Source organism: Myotis davidii, unplaced genomic scaffold, assembly GCF_000327345.1.
Source record: "Myotis davidii unplaced genomic scaffold, ASM32734v1 scaffold845, whole genome shotgun sequence".
Lineage (NCBI taxonomy): Eukaryota > Metazoa > Chordata > Mammalia > Chiroptera > Vespertilionidae > Myotis > Myotis davidii.
The window spans coordinates 1,585,580-1,600,451 of NW_006296223.1; the positions used below are offsets into that span (position 1 = coordinate 1,585,580).

A 14,872-nucleotide genomic window follows, 5' to 3' on the forward strand; every position below is an offset into this window, starting at 1 on the left:
ACCAGACTGTCCTGGGAGGGAGAAATGCTGGGGCTCATACTATGGCAGATTAAAAGAATACCCGCTACCCTATTGAGTCTTATAGATACGTCATGTGGAAAAGTCTCCAGTAGGGATTGTTGAGTGAAAAAAACCAAGGGTGTTACCATTTGTGTAAAACATGCAAAACATATTGGATACTTCCTACTCGTTCATATGTGAATATGCAAATGCATAGAAAGGACTCTGGGAAAACATGCAACAAATGGATAATATTGCTCACCTTTGAGGAAGAATGGAGCTTGGAGGTTTTTGTCAATAGAGACTTCAGCCCTATCCATAATGCTCTACATTATGACTGGGAGAATGCATTCATGTATTTCTTGTTTAATTAAAATTGATTTAGGAAGTGTTGTATATAAAACGTAAGACTCTTGGGCAGAGCATTGAGGGATGGACATGATTCCAATAGGTGGAACCCTGGGATAGAAACACGCCCGGACCTGCGGGGCTGGGACCTGAGCGCAGGGCGTGTCCGGAGCGCCGGGTGAACCAGCCAACCTCTGCTGGCGTTTCCGTCAACACCACTCGTGCTGGTTTTGAAACACTAGATGGCGAATTCTTTCAAACCCGTCCTTCCCGGTGTGCGTGCGTGCGTGTGCGCGCGTGCATGTGCGCGCGCGTGAGTGTGTGCGTGTGCGCGCGTGAGTGTGTGCGTGTGCGCGCGTGTGCGCGTGTGTATGTGTGTCTGGGCTGTCTCCAGGGCACACCAATAGGAAGGACCTATCAAAAGAGAAGATGCATGGTCCAGGCTCTGTCATGGACAAACAGCCTTGGGCAGATGACTTCATCTGGTTCCCAGTTTGTTTAGCTGTCTCCAAGAAAGGGGCCCCGCGGGTTGTTCGGTGGGTAAGGTACTCCTGTGCTCCGTGCACTGCTCCACTCAGCAGCTCCCCTACGGCCACTGCCCCAGAACCCTCCCTAGGGCAGCTCTCTGGCCTCAGGTTCCTCCACAAGCTCAGGGCACTCCTCTGGGAGTAGGACTTGGCTACCGTGGTTACTGACCCTGGAGGGGAGTGGGGGACAGGGCTGTGGAAAGGCCTCCGGGAAGGGGGCGGGGGACAGGACATAGCTTCCTTAGAAGCTCGGCCCTGTCTGGGGAGCTGCTGTGGACACGACTCAAGACAAGGGGCAGTGTGGGGATCCAAAATGGAAGGGCTCAGAGATGGCGCTGCTGACTTCATGGGGAAGGAAGGGGTCAGTCTCCAGGAACCATCCCCCTGGCTGTCCGCCTCTAGCCTGGTTTCTGGGCTGGTGCGTGGGAGCTGAGTTTGGGGGAGGGGGTGCGGCCTGGCCAGAAAGTTTCTCCGCTGCCCAGAAATCTTTGAACCTGTAATTGGAGCAGTCACAGCTGGTGGGCACTGTGGATGGGAGTTTAAAAGGAACCAACCAAAGGCTCTTTCAGCTGCAAGCTTGGAAAAACCCCGGGCAGCAGAGACCTGCCCCGATTCTCAGAAAGAGCCTGCCTTCGGTTGTAATGTTATGCAAATGGCTGGCCCTGTCCCCTGTGGTGTCTGGAGGCTGCTCAGGTGTTTGCACACGGGACCACAAAGCCAGCCCAGCCCTGACCTCTGGATGAGGAGGAGGTGTGTGCGCTACCAGCTGTGTTTGTTCAAAGCTAAGCCTCTGCAGGTTGGAGCTGTGAGCTCTTCCTGGGTTGCTGCAGGGTCAGTTTGGGGGAGATACTGAGTGGGAGGCGGCCCACCAGGGTGCAGGATATGGCTCTGGACCCCTGGGCCATTGCTAATTTGGAACTCACGCCCACAGTTAGCAGAGAGGCCTTGCAAGGTGTGGGTCTTGTCTTTCTAGGACCAGAGATGAGAGAGACCTCCATCTCCGGGGCCTGGGTAGGGTGGGTAAGCTGCTTTTGTGGGAACATGGACACCTAAAGGCTCCTGCTCCTTTTAGGACCAGAGATGAGAGAGACCTCCATCTGGGAACATGGACACCTAAAGGCTCCTGCTCCTGGGCCGGCTGTGAGAAGTGGCTCACCTGTCCAAATTTAAAATGACTGACTAGGAAACAGAAGCACCGCGAAAATGAGACTTTTAATAACACTCTTGAGAGTGGGCACTCATTGTACAGGAACCCATGTTGGGCAGGGAACATAGCCTATTTATTTAGTCCCTCCTCCAGTTCCTCATTGGCTGAGTACTATTTGGTCACCTATTTCCTAATAGGTCACCTAGGACTTACTGACTCCCGTTAGGTTAGTTTAGAAAATGGCTGGGGCCTTTTCTAGTTGCCTCCACCTCCCTTTGTCTCTAGGGGAATCATCCTTGGACATGTGCTATCAGCCACGTGTATGCAGCTCTCACCCTCTCTCCACCACCCACATCCTATTTGCTCTGAGGAAATTCAGTAACCACCTGGCACATGCTCTTTGTTTTCTATGAAGATCAATCATAAAGGCACGCTTCCTACAAAAGTTCATTTGGAAAATATTGTATTCCCTCATCCTAGGATATGCTATGAACCATGTGTCCCTCTCCCGACCCCTCACATCCTGTTTGCTCTGGGGAAATTCAGTAACCACCTGGCCACATACTGTTTCTTTTCTATGAAGATGAAGCAGAGAGGCATGCTTCCTACACAGCTGATGTGAGGACCTGGGGCACCGGAGTCCGGCTGCCAGGCTTCTGCCGCCCCTCACTCTGCTCTGTCTACCTCCTTGCCCTCAGCAACCACCATCCCTGCTTCCCCACTTGGCCACCCAGCTTCATTTCCTCACCCTTTGCCACACAATGGCCATGTGGTTGATCTCAATTCTGGGCTCTGCAGATGTTGCAAAAGACCAGAGAAAAACCAAGCGGCGCTTTAGAGAAAAGGAGTGACACTGTTTATTTACGCCAGCGAACTCAGCGAATAACTTTACAAATCTGAGTAAAGTAACATACAGGGGGCTTCTCTTCTGGGTGGATTTAGCCAGAATTCCCCCTCATCCCTGCTGTTTCCTCGTAGTAACTTTCCACCCACTGTCACCCCACACCCCTTGCTCTTTGGCTCTTGTAGAGGAGGAAGAGTTTACCTTGACCCTCACAGGATCCCTGGCTGGGCATGAAAATTAAACTGACAATCGTCATCAGGAAAAAGCAGTCACATTTATTTAACTTTATAAGTTTGATGTGACATGGGAGACTTCATAAGAATTGAAAAGAAACAGTTGCCCCTGAGTATGTTGTGCTGGTTTGATGGGGAGTGGACAGTCGTGGCAGAGGATGGCCGCTCAGGTAGTGATCAGGTGTGTGTCAGCCCGGCGTTTCTGAGACTAAATTGATCTGCTTCCACCTTCATGGTGGCCAGGCGTGTAAGTTCAGGGCTGGGTTAAAAGTCTTTGGTTTTTGGACACAGACAGTATCGGGGTAAGGGCATGCGCTGGGGGGGGGGGTGTCAATGGGGGAAAAAGAAGATTCATGTAATATTTAAACAAAGAATTTTTTTTTAAAGTTTTTGGTTTTGTCTGGTCAACTAAGAACTGCAATAAAATCTTAGCCAGAACATAAGGTTAAATACATACATTTGATTACTTAATTACATATTCTGTTAGTAAAAGGGTGGGAAAGAAAAGAGAAATTAAGACAAGAGGGGAAAAACAAAACCATACTTTTATTCTACCCTTAGACCCCTATCAGAATGGAGTGGGGCCCTAGCTGGTTTGGCTCAGCGGATAGTGTCGGCCTGCGGACTCAAGGGTCCCGGGTTTGATTCCGGTCAAGGGCATGTACCTTGGTTGCGAGCACATCCCCAGTGGGGAGTGTGCAGGAGGCAGCTGATTGATGTCTCTCTCTTGTCGATGTTTCTGGCTCTCTGTCCCTCTCCCTTCCTCTCTGTAAAAAAATCAATAAAATGTATTTTTTAAAAATTAGAATGGAGCCACAACCGGTTTGGCTCAGTGGATAGAGCATCGGCCTGCGGACTGAAAGGTCCCAGGTTCGATTCCGGTTAAGGGCATGTACCTGGGTTGCAGGCACATCCCCCATGGGAGATGTGCAGGAGGCAGCTGGTCGATGTTTCTCTCTCATCGATGTTTCTGACTCTCTATCTCTCTCCCTTCCTCTCTGTAAAAAATCAATAAAATATATTTAAAAAAAAAATAGAATGGAGTGGGGCAGACGGGGGAGGCTCTGCCCAGGAGCACGGTGGTTGGTGGGAGGTGCTCTGTGTGGTGCTGTCCCTCAGCCCCCTCTCTGCTGTCCCCTACCCTCAGCCTCAGGCTGCAGACCTTGCTGTGCCCCATCTGGAATTCTTGGTCCTGGCATAGCTAGCTCCCCCACTCCTTCCAGTCTGGTGGATGCTACTTTCTCAGTGGGGACTTCCCTGGCCCCTGGTTCCCTCTCCCATCTCTCCGCTCAGGTATGAGCTGCTGCTCTTGGGCCCCTGTGAATGGAGGACAATAATCTTATGCACGCAGCTGGTTGGTGGGCAGGACTAAGCCACTGCTGGCATGTGCCGAGTCTGTATCTTTACCATTGTCATTGTCATGTGGGGGCGGGGCGGTGCCATGAGAACGGCAGGCCGGAGGGATCTCCCGCTGAGACCTGGGCAAGAGGGGGCTATCTGGCCAAGGACAGGTGGAGAGATGAAGACAGGTTGCCACCCAGCAGTGGTCAGGTTTCATGACAATGGTGCACGCAGGGGCAGGATCCTGAGCGGCCATGTCAGGAATTCACTCAGGGCGGGAGGATCCGTCTCAGACTCAACACAGAAAACCTGTGGTGCAGACCCTCAGAGGGGCTGGTGGCCGTTTCCAAATCAAGTCATGCCGTCATTGAAGTTCACTGGATTATCTCAAGAGCATTTTATCAGGAACGTCAATTCCGCCCCGGAAGGAAATTCTGCCCAGACCAGGCGAAGAACTAGATGGAGCTCAAAGCATCTTCTCCAGCAGATCCAATATGTGGTCCTCCAAGCGGCAGCCTGGGGACTCATGGTCTGGCAGCCAGGATGCCCCTGCAGACCTGGTGCAGGTCCGGCTGAGGGGGGCTGATAGCCGGCTGCCGTTCCACAGGCCCAAGGGCTTGAGGAGGCACATGGGTCACAGCCCAGCCTCCAGGAGGAGGAGCCTTAGACACCAGGACAGTGCACCCTTTGGCAAAGTCCCGAGGCAGGGATACTGAGGAAGTGACCCTGCACTGGGTGGATATGAAAAGGTATCCAAAGACTGAGAGACTTGCTCAAGGTCCCTGAACTCTCCTCTGGGAGGGCCTGAGGACACCCCCTCACACGACACTAGACGTGCAGCGAGGGGCAGCAGCACCTTTGAAAGGAGTGTACTGTGCTCGACCTTGAAAGCGGTGGGGAGGCTGGCCTCTAGAGGACAGAAATGAAATGGGGTACAGAGAAATGGGTGGAGCCACGGGTCGATCTCTTTCTCTCTCAAATCAATCAAGAAAAAATATTTAAAAAAAATTTTTTTATTGATTTTAGAGAGGAAGGGAGAGGGAGAGAGAGAGATAGAAACATCAATGATGAGAAAGAATCATTGATTGGCTACCTCCTGCACACCCACTACTGGGGATCAAGCCCCCAACCCGGGCATGCACTCTTGACCAGAATTGAACCTGGGACCCTTCAGTCCGCAGGCCGATCCACTGTGCCAAACCAGTCAGGGCAAGAAAAAATATTTTTTGAAAATAAATGGGTAAAGAGATCGTGAGATGACAGAGGCCATGTGGCCAGGTAGGTGTGGTCACCATGATGGTCAAGAAGAATGGTGTGGCCTCAGAGACCTTTGGCTCATTGGTCATGGAGTCACCCTTAGGACAAAACAGGGCTCTGTCAGTGGAGGTGGGGGTGGGGGTGGAGACCCCCATGTCTCAGGAACACGACTGGAACCTGACTCACAATGCAGTCACATCTCCCCTTCCAATTCCTGGACATGAGTCATTCGCGTATCCGGAGCCTCTGCCAGAGGGAAAGTCCTGGCGGAAACACCCAAGGCCCTGTGGTCTTCCCCTGCCTGGTCCCCCTCCCCCACACAGGGATGTAGACTGGCCGGGATGGCGCGTGCGCTGGGGGCGGGGACACCCCAAGCTCTCAGGAACAGCTGGGCTCTGGCTCTGAGCTAATGACACTTCCCAGACTATGTGATGTCCCGCCCACCCACAGTCCACTGATCCGAGGGGTCAGATGAAATATGCATTTAGGGCCACAGCCCATCTCCCCATGGACACAGCGGGAATGTGAATCTATCTTGTGTTAATTTCTCCGGTTCTCAAGGCGTTCGGTTTGGATGGATGCACTAAGCAGCAGGCCAATGCAATATTACCTGCAGATCCCGGCAAAGACTCAGGTGAGAAGCCCAGTGGAGGCCCCGGGGGCTCCCTCCTATATCATTGAGGAAAAACCAGCTACTTTGACAGGTAACCCCCAAATGCTAGTGACTTAAAACAATTGATGTTTATTTCATGCTCACAGAAAGTCCAGTTGGCAACTTGGGCAGGGATGGCAGCCCTCTGCTCCATCTAGTCATTCAGGGAAGTGCTGCTACTGTTGACATGAGGATTTAAGGTCATCCCAGGAGGGTGAAGACAGCACAAGCAGGACTGGGCGACAGGTATTTGTGGGTTGGGTCTGGGAGTGGCCCACAGCATTTCTACCCAAATCGATTCCAGAACTCCGTGACACGGCTCTACCTGGGTGCAAGAGGGGGTGGGAGGTACAGATCGGCTGAGAGGGTGGTCCGCAGGGAGCTGGCAGCAGGGCATTTGCTTTCTGACGCCTTCGTTTGCTGCTGCTGACTGTGGTGACAGGAGTAACTCCCCAGGGGACCTCAGGGATAGTGTGTTTACAATGACTCTGTAGCACTAAGTTCGGGGGTTCAATCCCTTTCTGCTCAAACTAGGCGTCTGCAACCTACACCCAGACCCTAGCTTTTACAGTCAGGGAGGTGAGAGGTCAAGGAAGAGGGAGGCCATAGTGCGAGGAATCTCGTGGACGGAGATGGATGAGGTCAGAATCGGATGTACAGGCAACTCTTGATCAAGACACCAAAATCTTCAGTGACCGAGGGGACGTGGTTGACCAGAGGGGCCCATTAATCACCTCTGTTCCTCCTGCTTTGTGCTCTGGTGTGTATGTATAATAAACGTTTTAAAATGCAGAATGTTCTTTTGTTCATTTATGCATTCATTTAATATCTGCCCAGCAAAAAATCAATAAGCACTCTACAGGCTGACTGCTGTGGCTGAATAAGAAAAACAGTTTCAACAAAATCTAAAGCCCCTGTATTATAAAGCACTTGGAAATGCTGACAAAAGTATAATAAGCATTTTTTTTTAACTGCATAGCTGAGCTTGAAAGAAAGCAAGGTGTATTCCCAGAGACACAAAATGAAGTGGAATCTAAAAGCAACAGTGTTAGCCCATATGACGTTGGAGACAGTCTCAGTACCAGGAACTTAGAGCTTGGGGTTTTAATGGCCGCACAGGAGACAAAAGACAGGCTTAGGCCCATGCAATACAAGAAGTTAGAATTTAGATTCTCACACAGTCAGGACTTTTAAAGACCCATAATTTCAGTGAGAAGCTAGAAAGACTGAGAAAAAACCCTGCTCTCCAGGAAAGAGAAATGAAAAAGATTTTGTAATGATGTCACCACAAGATGTAAATCAAATCTCCCCAAATTCAGAAATATACATTTACCTTCAAATGGGTATGAATTTTAAATATATATGAGGAGTGGTCTGGAATCAGTTGAAGGTTGTTGGTTGGCAGCACTGAGGCACTGCCTGAGCAAATGATCATCTCTGGAGGAGGACAGCCCAGCGCAGTCCCCCAGGATCCCACGGATGGAATGGGGCAAACATGAGATCATAACCTAAAGTCACAAAACATGGCTTGGCCAGCATGGCTCAGTGGTTGAGTGCCGACCTATGAACCAGGAGGTCATAATTCAATTCCCTGTCAGAACACATGCCTAGGTTGTGGGATCGGTCCCCAATAGGGACATGCAGGAAGCAGCCAATCAATGAGTCTCTCTCATCGTTGATGTTTCTATGTCTTTCTCCCTATCCCTTCCTCTCTGAAATCAATAAAAATATATTTTAAAATAAAAATAAAATCACAAAACATGGAAGTATGCTGAAGATATTCACAGAGATAAAAGATGCCATTAGAAAACCTGGACAAGAATGAGAAACTATCGAAAAGGATCAGAAAAAAGAGAAACAGAAAAATCTGATAGATTTGAAAAGGAACAAAAATATGTAATAACTACATTTCAATGGGCAGGTTAAATAGCAGACCAGACACAGCTGGGAATTACTGAACTTGAAGATAGTCTGAAGGAATTACCCAGCACCCAAATAGACTAGGGCAGTGGTTCTCAACCTGTGGGTTGCGACCCCTTTGGGGGTCGAACGACCCTTTCACAGGGGTCTCTTAATACCATCAGAAAACACATATATAATTACATATTGTTTTGTGATTAATCACTATGCTTTAATTATGTTCAATTTGTAACCATGAAAATACATCCTGCATATCAGATATTCACATTAGGATTCATAACAGTAGCAAAATTACAGTGATGAAGTAGCAACGAAAATAATTTTATGGTTGGGGGTCACCACAACATGAGGAACTGTATTAAAGGGTTGTGGCATGAGGAAGGTTGAGAACTACTGGACTAGGGGATGAGAACATTTTGCAGAAATTAGAATGAGCAGGCCTAATATTTTTTAAAATGTTCACTCTTTTAAAAAATGTCACACTTTATAATTTCATTAAATATATTATAATGCTGTAGAACCATCACCACTATTTCCAGAACTTTTTCATCATTCTAAACAGCAACTCTGTACCCCCAAAACAATAACTACCTAGCCTCTCCGCCCCCAATCCCTGTACTTCTATTCTTCCTTCTGTCTGCATGAATCTGTCTAGTCTAGATACCTCTTGTAAGTAAAGTCATATGTTTGTCCGTTGTGGTAGCTTATTTCACTTCACATAATGCTTTCGAGGATAATCCTTGAGGTCTAACATATTTTCAATAGGAGATACTGAGGAGACAATATTAAAGAAGATAATAGCAAACTAGCCAGGGAAGCTATTTCAAGTTGAATTTCCTAACTTCATTGTCCACATTGATAAAATGTCAATAGTCATACCTGCCTTATGGGGCTTACTGTGAGGGTTAATGAAACGATGTATGTTTGGGACCAGGCTCCCTTAGGGGTGCTGGTTTCCTGTCCCCATTTGTAGATGGGTTAATGGTTTCTATGGCTGGGCAGCTAGTTAAGAGGAGGGAATTTCTAAGTCCCTTCTCTGCTGGCCTGACCAAATCCTGTCTGAAGTCAGGGGAACCTCACCACCTAAGAAGAATCTCACCTCATCCCACACTCTGGAAGGTTCCATCTCCAGTGTAGGATCTATATCTTCCAAGATCTGTTTTACTTCCCCCAAATGCTCGGGATCAGTTTCTTCTATAGTCTGTAAGGCACATCTGTATTCCTCACCTGCACCCCTCCCACTCTTCCCCTTTTATATCACACTAGAGGCCCGGTGCATGAAATTTGTGCACAGGTGCAGTCCCTAGGCTTGGCTGGCGATCGAAGTGCGCGCGTCTGACGTGGAAGGGCAGGTCCCAGCTGACCTCTGGGCCCTGGACAGCACCTGGGCCCCTTCGTGCTCCCCTCTGCCTGAGTCACGATGCCCAAGTCCCCACGTGGAGATGCAGGCCAGGGCGCAGCGTGGGCCTCTGGGCCGACCAGGGGCGCCACACAGAAGCCAGGCGGACAGCATGCTCTCCCAGCCAGCCTCCCAGACCGGCTCCTGTGTGAACTTACAAGGAGCCTGACTGGCCCCTGCTGTCCTGGTGGCTGTGGCCTGGCTCACCCAAAGAGGCCGTGGGGGTGCGGGTGGGCTCCTCACAGGTGCCCAGCACCTGATCGCGGGGACTTCCCTGGTGCGCAAGAGCCCTGGCGATCTGGGGTAGGGTGGCAGAGGGAGTGAGAGCAAGCTTGGTGGACACCCCGCATTCTCACCGCACCTCTGTCCTTGTCACCCCCGCCCCCAGGTAGCTGGCGAGAGGTCGCAGATCCCCACCCGGGTACTGCGGGAGGTTCCCCCCCCCAAGCCAGGTGCCACAGGAGGTTGGTCGCCACGACCCACCCCCAGTTCCCCGTCCCAGCCCAAGGCCAGACGGATTGGGCGATCAGGCCTGCTCGCACCTGCCTTGGCCTGGAGCTGCCTGCTCACCTTCTCCACCATCCCTCCACAGTCCTGCTCTCATCAGGGCCCATGGGGCGAGCAGCACCTCCACTGCCACCTGCTGCCTGTGTTGCGTCGCTGATGCCCGCCATGCTCTGCGCCGCCCCCTGGGGGTCAGCACACGTCATAGAGAGTGGTCAAACTCCCAGTCGAGGGGACAATTTGCATATTAGACTTTTATTATATAGGATTTTTAAAATATATAAATTTTTAATTGATTTCAGAGAGGAAGGGAGAGGGAGAGAGAGAGAGAGACATCAATGATGAGAATCATTGATTGGCTGCCTCCTGCACAACCCCCTACTGGGGATCAAGCCCGCAACCTGGGCATGTGCCCTTGACCGGAATCGAACCTGGGACCCTTCAACCCATAGGCCGACACCCTACCCACTGAGCCAAACTGGCTAGGGCTATATCACATTTTGTTAATATTGGTTTTTTATTTTACAATAAAACTTTGCTGATTAAAAAAAGAAGAAGATAATAGCAGAGAAATTCCAGATTTGATGAAAGACATAACTCCTTACAATCAGAAACCACAACAAACCCCAAAGAGGACAACGAAAACTAAAACCACACCAAGACACATCATGTGAAACTGAATAATATTAAAGACAACAGGGTCTTAAAAGTAGCCAGAAACTTATACAGAAAAAAAATGACAATTATAAGTAGCATTTATGTAAATGGCAACAATAGAACCCAGATGACAAAGAACAGTAAATTAAAAATTTGGCATGTAAATGACTGTTCCTCTAGAATTGCATGATTGCTGGTTGCCTATCCTAATATCCACTTGCCTTCTTCATTATTTACAGCAGCATGGTGTTATAGGGGCAGCAATGTGCTCACCTAAGAAAGAACCTCATTTCCTAGCCTAACTTGCATACAGACCCAGTTCTGGCTAATGAGAGGTAAACAGAGTCATTGGGTAAGGTTTCCAATAAATTCCTTTAGAGAGACAGACATCTGTACATGATGCAGAGGGAAACTTTCTCAATCTGATAAAGGGAATCTACAAAATACCTTCAGATAACATTATACTTAACAGTGAAAAAATTGAACATTTCCCCCATATGATTGACAGCAAAGCAAGGATGCTTGCTCTTACCACTTCCATATGACACTGTACTGATGGTCCTAGCCATTGCAATAAGGCAAGAAAAAGAAATAAAAGGCATAAAGGTTCAAAAGGAGGAAGCATTTTGGTATTTGCTGATGCCCTGATTGTTTATGTAGAAAAATCCAAAGGAACCTGTAAAAAATGCTACTAGAATGAAGTGAATTTAACAAGGTTCTAGGCTATAAAATTTTATATACAAAATCAGTGTACTTTTATGTATTAGCAATAAACAGTTATAAAATGAAACTTGAAAAGTTTATTTGCAATAATGTGAAATAACAAAATTCTTAGAAATAAATTTAACAAAAATATGCATACTTCTAAATAAGCATACTTTTCTGCAATTCCCAAGCCAAAAAATATAACTGATATTAGAAAGTCATAACAAGGTTTAATTAACAATACTACTTATCAAAACTTAAGGGACAGAGCTAAAGTGGCATTTGGTAATTTATAGCCTTAAGTGTCCATTGAAGAAACTAGAAAATGAGTCATAGAAATAAAAGAAAAGGCAGAGAAAAATAAGCAGATTCGAATTAAACAAATAGAAAGTAGAGATGATAAACAAGATGAAAAACAGATTCTTTAGAAATTTTTCCTAGAAAAAGAAAATTTAACAAACCAGACTCAGGATGAAAAAACACCTAAATATACTGATAGACATTAATAACTAGGAGCAACAAAAAAAGTCTACCCACAGAAAAGACCAGACCCAGTTTTATAATCAACTGAACCTTCAAGGATTCCTGCCTCCTACAAACTCATCTGGAGTTTGGGAGAGTCTGTCCTGGAGGCAGGTAGGTGTGAACAGCCTAGAGCTGAAGCTTTGATTCATCCACTCAGCAAATATATGTTGAGTACCTACTGTGCACCAGGCACTATTTCAAGACCTTGGACACATTGGCAACCAAACAGGTCGAACTCCCTCTCCACAGAGAGCCCATGTCCTGGTAGTAAGACAGATACTAAACCAGTGAGTTCCGTACAGCACCTGACAGCAGGTGCTGCTGAAGACAGAGAAGCAGATGGGAGTGAGGGGGTAGGGGGCTGAGTCTACTTGGGGGAAAGAGGATAGGACGCTGAAGCACGTGGAGACAGGGCTGGAATTCAGTGAGGAAGTGGCCCCAGGAGGGTTAGAGGAGGAGGGAGGGGTGAAGGAGGGGGCACACCTGAGCTGCAGTGAAGGTCAGTTGAGACAAACACCTTGTCAGAAGAGTTGACCAGGAGGCACTTGGGGCCTCAGGGGAGGTGGAGTGAAGGCTGGAGCAGCGAGGGCCAGTGGGCAGGCTCCATCCAGGGCTGGGTGTGCCCTGTGCCAGGCACTGTTTTGGGTGTTTAGCTCACATGCGCTCCCCAAGGCCCTAGGAAGCCTGTTTGTGGTGGGAGAATGTGGGGAAGAAGTAGGAAACAACGATCTTTCTGGGACCCTGGTCCTGAAGGAAGGAGGGAGGCCATGGTCAGGTGAATCCTCACCTTCAAGGACAGAGGCAAGGGAGGCAAGGGGGCAGGGCTGGGCCAGGCAAAGGCGGACCTACTGAGGCAGGTGGACAGGAGCCTGGGCCTTCTAGTCTCAAGAAAAGAAAGAGCACAAACGCCCACCCGCGTCCTTGGCTTCCATGTCTGCAGACCCCCCACACGGCAGGCACAGAGGGCCGATGTGGGTGCAGGGCTTCTGGGTGTGCTGTTTTTGCTGCTGCGGGTGGTGGGGGGCCCGGGGAGTGTGGGCCTGGATTTCATGCATATGTGCCATCCTGTGTGCCATGCTCTTTGCGGAGCCAGCACTGTATGAGGCTCTGTTATCACCCTGGGCTGAGTCGGGCCAAGCGGAGACCATGAGTCCGATGGAGGGTCTCTCCCAAGGGGCTGGGCATTGGTGCACAGGGCTCAAGTAGGGAGGCCTGGGGAGGCAGGACGGGCCCTGTGAGGTCCAGGCTGGGTGGGCAGGTGGGTATGTGGCCATCAGGCAGGTTTGCAGGGAGTTGGTGAGGGACTAGGACTGCTCCGAGTCTGGGTTGGGGAGAGGCACAGCCTCCTCCTGGCGTCTGTCAGGGGCTTCGGTGAGCTTGTCCATGGCCTCGCAGTGGCCACAATGGGAGGAGCTGCTGGGAGCAAAGGCAGGTGGAGGTGGTGGTGGTATGGATGGGGGGTGGCAGGGCCGCTCTGGGTGGGCATGGAGTTGGGGGCCGGGGTGACTGGAGAGGGAGGAGGCGGGAAGGGGCAGGAAGATGGTGGAGACACCGAGCACCGGACGCAGTCGTTTCCTCTCTCCAGGGCTGGGCCAGGAAACCCAAACTCTCATGCTTCCCAAGGTGCTTCCTGCAGATAAGTGGGCTTCCAACCGCCCCTTCCTGCTCCCCGCTTTCCCCACCCCTCCCATCCTGCTCCAGTCCCCAGGGGACCCTTAGCTCCCTCACTCAGGCCAGGCCAGTGGCCTTGGGAAGAGCCTGGACAGGGAGGTGGGAGGTCTGGGCATCCTGGGGCAACACTTCCCGGCAGGGAGTGTCTGCTGAGAAAGCGGGACAGACAGACCCACAGTCAGCGCTGGAGGCTCGGCTCTGTGGGGTCAGTGGATCCTGGGGGACAGAGATTTTCCCTTAAGTGGGGTGGATGGGGGTGGAGAGAGCCAGGGCTCCCTCAGCGGGTAGAGCTGGCCCTTGGGAAGCGGTCCCTGCCCTGGGGAGGAGGGGGACCAGAGGCTGCCCTGGAGGCAGAGGGATGGGCATGGGTGGTGTGGTGGGAGGCCCTGGTGGTGGTGGTGGCTCTGTGGGGAGCCGGCTGTTCTTGGAGGGAATGTCAAACACTTCCGCGTGGGGTGAGGGTGTTTCCAGGTTGCCATGGGGAGGGCCCGGGAGGTGTTCTGTGTGTGGGTTCATTCAAGTGTATTCCTGGGAGCTCAGGGAATCCAGGGCTGCGCCTGGAGAAGGCGGGGGCGGCCGAGGTCAGCGCGTTTTCTCCAGGCGCCAGGGTGCCCCATGTTGGCCGGGCTGTGAGGGCTCACAAGTGTGCGCTGTGAGGGTTCGCAGTGTGCCTTCCCAGAGGGTGCGCGGCTCTGCGGGGAGGGGGAGGGCCGTGTTTTGGGGGAGTCCTAGGGGAGTCAGGAGGTATTTCTCTGGGGTTTAGGGATGTTGCGACGTTTAGTGGCGGCTGCTCCCAGAGCCCTGGGGTGCACCGTTTGGACGCCCTGGGGTAGTTCCGTAGGCCCCGCGGGTGGGGGCCCGGGCAGGCTCCGCGGGGTGGTGGTGCCAGAGCTAGTTCTTCCCTGCGCTCCCCTCTCCTCCACCCACTCGCCACCCCTCCTGCGTTGCCACGACAACGGGTAAAACTAAAATTCTCTTCCTGCCGCAGGTGGAGTCTAGTAGCGCCCCCTCCCCTAAACCCTTCCTCATAGGTCGCGCCCCCCATCCTGCCGTCGCTAAGGTGACGGGGAGGGGGCGTCGGGCGTTGGATCTGGGCGAACCTGGGGCCTGGAGTGGGTGGGGAGTCGAGGCGGGCCTCCGAG

At 50.9% G+C, this 14,872-nt stretch overlaps 1 long non-coding RNA gene across 2 annotated transcripts; it reads left to right on the forward strand.

The window, feature by feature from the left end:
• Positions 1-5,651: 5,651 nt before the first annotated feature.
• On the forward strand, positions 5,652-7,315 carry LOC102765715. 2 transcript variants are annotated; one of them, XR_001515114.1, is made up of 3 exons: positions 5,656-6,331; positions 6,457-6,595; positions 6,884-7,315. It is a non-coding gene; the product is annotated as an uncharacterized LOC102765715 (long non-coding RNA). The 2 variants fall into 2 exon arrangements; XR_436042.2 differs by having other exon boundaries at positions 5,652-6,331; positions 6,457-7,315.
• The last annotated feature ends 7,557 nt before the right edge of the window (positions 7,316-14,872 follow it).